The following is a 6,447-nucleotide window of genomic DNA, read 5'->3' as shown; positions in this document are numbered from 1 at the left end:
AGCTGCCAGCCAGCCTTTGTCGTGATAGGGTCTCTCTTCAGACCCTTCACTGCCAAAGCCAGTCAGCCAGCCAGCCTTTGCCTCAAACTGCTGACTCACTAACCGTCACCTGACGCCACTCACCACCACTTTAATACTCGGGAAGCTTGCTCCAGACAACGCCTTTTCTGTGTCTCCCCGCTGATCAGGGGTGTCTCCTGATCAGAGGTGGCCCAGATTGGGTGCTCTGTAATGGCTTCCTGCAGCAGACCTGGGCGCAATCCTACCGGTGTTACCTATACCAGTGGCTATTCTTCCTCTGTTCTTCCTTCTTTTTCGCTCTGGCCTGGCGACCTGCACCCTAAAGGTGTATTCGTCCTTGGGTCCCCCCTGTAACTGTTCACCTCCCTCCCAGGAGTTTGTGAACACGAAAGGGGGTAGGAGCAGAACCCATCCCTCCGCCGAGCATTTCCTGGGTAACCGCGATCGTGTGGGTCTACCTAGGAAGGGGGTTGCAATCCTGAATCCCCACCCTCCCCTTATTAGGTACACTAGCTCACGTCTATAAGTGAGCATTCATTAACACTAGGGAAGTAGGCTCCCCGGACGGGGCTTCCGGGAGAGAGTTGCGGGAACCACTCGACCAACAAGTGGCGGGGGGGTTGTTGTAATTTCCGTGACAAGCTCCTCTCCTGGAATAGGTAGGTCTCCAGCCTCACTCCACACAATGGTGGCCTGTCCACCATGTACTCTCTGAAATGAAGCACACAGGGTACGGATACGCTCCCATGAAGGGGGCGTGTCTGACGAAAGAAAAGCAGAACTATCAAGACTCCTCAGTGCATCCCTACTGATCCAAATATCTAACCTCATCACGACCAAAGACTTCTTCATTGCCCTATGCCTGACTGAGAATGATGTAGATAAAACTCCTATTGAACGAGAGCACAAGTAAACTCTAAGTCTGCAAAATTTGAGGTTGCTGTCCCTCCACAACTCCGAGCAAGGAAGTCAATTGTAGTCAAACAACTAGATAAAGCGATCACTGAGGAAGCAAGTGAACAGCAATTGGTATCTGACATAAAACATAGAAACCAATGGGCCAAGGTGGAGGAAGTGGTCATGCTGCCCAGACTGCCATCCATACTCAAAATAAGATTCACAGAAATTTCCATGGCCCAAAGAGCATCAGGTGTGGGAGACTATGTAATAAAAGGGGCGCCCATGTACTGCGTACATTAGTACTGGTCTCCAAAGTCTCTCTTGATCCATATTACCATTGCATAACATTCAATCTCACCGCGCTTGTGGAATGTCACAGAAAACGGTAAATATTTGGAAGGGGTAATTCACATGCTACATGTTGTTTTATACAAATTTTACCAATGTACGGGCATACAATATTAAGTGTGTGTACTGATAGTATTAAGGAGAACTCAAGGTATCTACAGTATATGATGATTGGGAAGGCCTAATTAATACGGACTATACTCACTTTACACTAGCTTGGCCCAGAAGCCACGCCCTCATTTCTATAAGCGAGCTGATTGGTTCATATCAAATGTTCGTTTCGCTGTCTATTTATTCATACCAGTGTGTTCACTATTTATTATCAGACCTGTTCTTCTCTATAATAATGTTAAAAATTACAAAAATAAAAATGCAAATGATTTTAAGGCACTAGCACATCAAAGTGAATGTTAAAAATTTTAAAATATGTATAACGAACGGTCGAAGTCAAAGACAAAAGTTGTGTTCGGATGAAGCCTATCTATTATTTCTTTGTTTTGTAGCAAACAGAAAGTAAACAAACAAATAACAGCAAACATATTGCACAATAGACAATTACCTACAATTTGTAAAGGCTAGATATATCTCTAATCATTGTTTGTGAAAAAATTGATAAACATATGCGCAGTTCGTGGGGAGGTACGCTAAGGGGAGCAGCCACAGGGACAGAGCGAACTGCAGAGTTGCCAACAACCTTTTATACCAAGGTGCGGCAACTCAGAAGGAGCCCAAATTTTAGCATGATTCTCCTATGGGAGACTCTGCTAGCTGAAGACGCGGTGCTGGGGACGGAAGTCTCCCTCCCGACTTCGACTAGTGACGAGTGTGACTCCCTCTTCTGTCGATAGTGATGTGAAAGTGATGCCCCCTGGAATGAGCTGCAGGGCCTATATATTGGCAGTCACCAGCTGGCAGGTGACCTCACCCTAGCATGGGTGTGTCTTGATAGGTGTACTGGCTGGAGGGTTGCTTCTTAAGTCACACGATCATGTCGCAGGGTTAAGCTAATCGTGTGGCAGTGAGAACTCTGGGTCAATAAGACTGACCTCTCTTGGGTCAGGTCTGGACAGCTGTGTTTGCCCAGGTGTGGTTGTAGCACGGTCATATCGCAGGTTAACTCAAGTATCTTGTCCGTGACCTCTCCTGGGTCAGGTCTTACTGTCACTATAGGGTGTGTTAACCTCTGTAGGTTACCACGTTGGCATCTACTTACTGTTATATGTGCTGTCTTTCTCTGGGCTGTAAGCTGTGGTCTGATAAACAATCATTACATTGTCCTCACTGTCAAGCCGACTTCTCTCTGTATAACAGGTGCCTGATAGACCAGGACAACGTCCAACACCAGTATGGAGGTGGATGAAGGCCATTGAGATTGGATAGCACTGTGTAACATGGTGGTGTGGTGAGCTGAGATTTCACATACAGCCAGCCGCTCAGAGGTGGTGGCCAGTATGTGTTTTGCTGTCCACCTGTTGATCTCATGTGAGGAGTAAACACGACCAGCTCATAGCATTGTTATGAGTCCACCATTAAGTAGAGTTATTTATTGGGTGTCTGTATGGATGTCTGGGGTGAGCAAGTGTATGAGGGTCGCCACTTTACTTTTTGGCGAATGCAACACAGTAGCTCAGGGAAGTTATTAGTCCTGGTGCTATTGAGGTATTAATTTGGTGCTATTACTAAGAGTCCTGCTAGTAAGCAAGAGCTACAATTCTCAGGTACCCCGTATTGATGGTGCTCAAGTGTGCTATATGTAAGATTATAGTGTTGTGTGTTTTTAAAAGTAAACCAAGTACTGGTGTGTGTTGGTGTTGGAAGATGTACCTAGTTGAAAAGTACAAATTGAGAGGAGCCATGGAGTAGATCCTTGTAGTTGTGTGTTACCGAAAGTAGTCATAAGTCTAACATCATTTTAATAAACCATTTTTATTGTATGTTCTCCTGCAGTATTCACCTGTCTCTTCCCATATGTTGGTCCCAGTAATTACAGTAAACCTCCGTGTCCTAACCCTCGAGCCATGCTACCACAGGTCAGAGGTTAGGGGGTATCTATGAGAAGTAAAGTAACTAGGAAATAGCTAACATATGGAATTAATAAAGTAAAAAAATGAAAGAAAAGTAGTTGTTTAAAAGTAATGCGATAAAGAGAAGATTAAAGTAAAATATAAAGAGGAAGAATCCCCTATACAAAAACGCAACTCCTTCATAAATTGGGGGATACCTGCACTGTACTTAAAATGTTTGCATTATTCAGTATAATCATGTGTTAATACAGCATAATCCAACCAATTTAAGGAATTTGTATCTATTATTTTATTGGATTTCCTTTAGTCACCAAAAAGATTTACAAGTATTGAACAATTTGTGATTTGGTGTAATATGCTGATATATATTCTTCATTTTATAAGTTTATTTTACCTGTATACCGGTATATAGGAATTAAACTAGATATCACTACAAAATAACACAATTAGGGTAGTGACTTTGACACAGTCACACCCTCCCACAATTGAAGCATAAAGTGAACTGAGCAACAACCAGATGTCAGTTCATGTCACATATGTGGCACAGTATAGCTGCAATCCTACTTACCTGCTACCTGTTCAGTACAGGACAAGTAGCCTTAGGTATGCACATGCAGAATAGAGAAAACAAATTGATGTGAAATTCTGTAGTTTTAACCATTGATTGAAACCAATCCATCCTGAGGCTAAGTCACTCCACACCCACCAATTTATTTGTTTCATTCTCCATATGAAAGTAATGACAAGTTCAAAAAAGAAAAAACTACCTGTATTACAAAACAATCTTGCAAAGGAATGCTATCATGGTTTTATATCTGAACACACCTGCTTGATGCAATTACTGAAGGCACTGTATGTGTGGACACAGATTTTGGAGCATGTTAGCAATATTGATACTGCAGTATATATCTAGACTTGCCAAAGCTTTTGACAGCATACCTCATGAAAGACTGAAAATTAAACTGGAAGGGTATGGGATTTGGGGGATCATCCCAGTGTAGATCAGAGACTTTCTTTATGATCGCAAGCAGCGTGTGGTGATTTATGGCATGAAATCTTCATGTGTACCCATGACAAGCAGGGTACTACAGGTCAAAGTACTGGGACCATTGTTGTTTAACCAGAAAATTACTGTAGGGTGATTCGCCTGTCAACCTGCCGGTGCACAAAAAAACATATTTACAGGGTATATAAATTTTTACCAAATATCATTTTTACACTTGAGGATTAAAATATAGTAAGTAGAAGAAAGGGGGAAACTAAATATAAGTCCACTACCTACCTTAGTTAAACCATGGTGATTTTGTGAAGTCAGCGGCTTTGGTCATGATACTGCCTTGGCTGTAGGTCGTCCCCGGATTCCTCACCTTCACTACTATTTCTGTGATATTCCATGAGTAATTTCCTTTTCAAAGGCAGCCTCTCCCTTCCACTTGTCTTCGGCCTTGCACAATGACCAGTGAAAGGGGAAGGGGTGGGTTCAATGCCGTCATCGTCTCAGGATGTGGACGCACGTCTTGCTTCCATTGTGACTGAGATATGACTGTTTAATTAGCAGCGTGGATGAGAGGAGTACCCAGTGGAACAGCCACAAGGAGTGTAGATCCTATATTTGACTCCAGGAGCTATGAAATTTTTTGTGCGTATTTGAGAGTATATGTCGCAGTTTATGGGGTTATATGATATGCCAGATGCTATATACTCCTCCAGGAGTGGTATAAGGAATAGCTGTTAAGATTCAACATCACAAAATGCAAAAAGATACATCAAAATCATACCAGTGGTAGTACTCATATCGCATGTACCAATTGGACGAAGAAACATAAAAAAATTAAGATCAAATGTGAAAAGGATCTGTGTATGCATGTTGACAACAGACTGAAGTTCTCAGAACATTGAAAAAAGAAAGTAAATCAAGCAAATAAGTTAGTAGGTCTAATAAGATGAGCATTGGCATACAGTACCTACTGTAGATAGTCCTTTCTTATGACACTTTTCAAAAGTGAGGTGTTTCTCCATTTGGAGTATTGTTACACAGTGTGGTCCTTGAGATCTGCTAGAGACTCAGTTGACTGAAAATGTCCAAAGGAGGGCCACCAGACTGGTGCCTGCACTCTGGCACCTCAGGTACACAGAAAAATTAGAACGCCTACAGTTGCCTAGCTTATATTATAGACAGGTAAGTGGTGATTTAATAGAAGTCTATAAGCACTTTAGAGGACATTACACAGTTGAGTGTTCATACCTGAAAGTAGCAGATGCCTGCCCCATTAGAGGCCACAGCTTCAGGTTGAAGAAGCCACAACTTTTTTTGAGTGAGAGTTGTGAATTTCTGAAACAGTTTACCAGAGAGAGTATTGTGATGGCACCAAGTGTGAGCTCACTCAAGACCATCACTGGCTCCAGTACTTGCCAACAGTGCATAACAGAGATGTGACCAACTGCTCAATTGGCTAATAGGTTGATCAGTGGCAAAGAGGATAAAGTAAAGTAAAGGTCTCACTCTACATAACAATTCACCTTAACTTTACTATACCGTAGTAAAACAAAAAAGTTTATTAAGGGCAAGGAGATCTATTTTGAAAAGAACAACATATAACTGGACAGTCAACATCACCATCATTTTACGGCCATTTTCTACGCTAGTGTGGGTTAGAAGCAATTACAGTACCTGAAGCAAATTTTCCCTGTTGTACAATCTCTTGCAGCCTCTCTTGTCCAGTCTTTATCTCTGAAATAATTTCCTACAACCTTTCCGCATCAATTTTTACCTACCCCTAGCTCTCCCCTCTACATTCAAACACATGCATCGCTCTTTTTCTCCTTTTTTTTTAACCACTTATCAGCTTACTAGCCAAAGGGCAGTTAGTCTATTCAGTGTTAGTACAGGAGAAAACTGGAGTCTGAGAAACATGTGATGTTTGGTAGGGTCACACTGGGTAACGCCCTTCTCAAGTGAGTCCGAGCCAAGCAAGACTTGAGCTCTTGACATATTGGTGAGAGATATACATGTTGCCATTGTATCACCAACACTCTTGATCTACTACTATAAAAAAACTAATTATTATTGTAATGAGAATTTGGGAGGCAAATGCACGTTTTGACTTCCAACACATATTGGTGTCTTTAATAAAGTTATGTACAGTATATTCCA

The sequence above is a fragment of the Homarus americanus genome, unplaced genomic scaffold (assembly GCF_018991925.1).
Source record: "Homarus americanus isolate GMGI-L3 unplaced genomic scaffold, GMGI_Hamer_2.0 scaffold51859, whole genome shotgun sequence".
Taxonomy (NCBI): Eukaryota; Metazoa; Arthropoda; class Malacostraca; order Decapoda; family Nephropidae; genus Homarus; species Homarus americanus.
The sequence above is the reverse complement of the archived record's forward strand: the minus strand, read 5'-3'. Positions refer to the sequence as shown.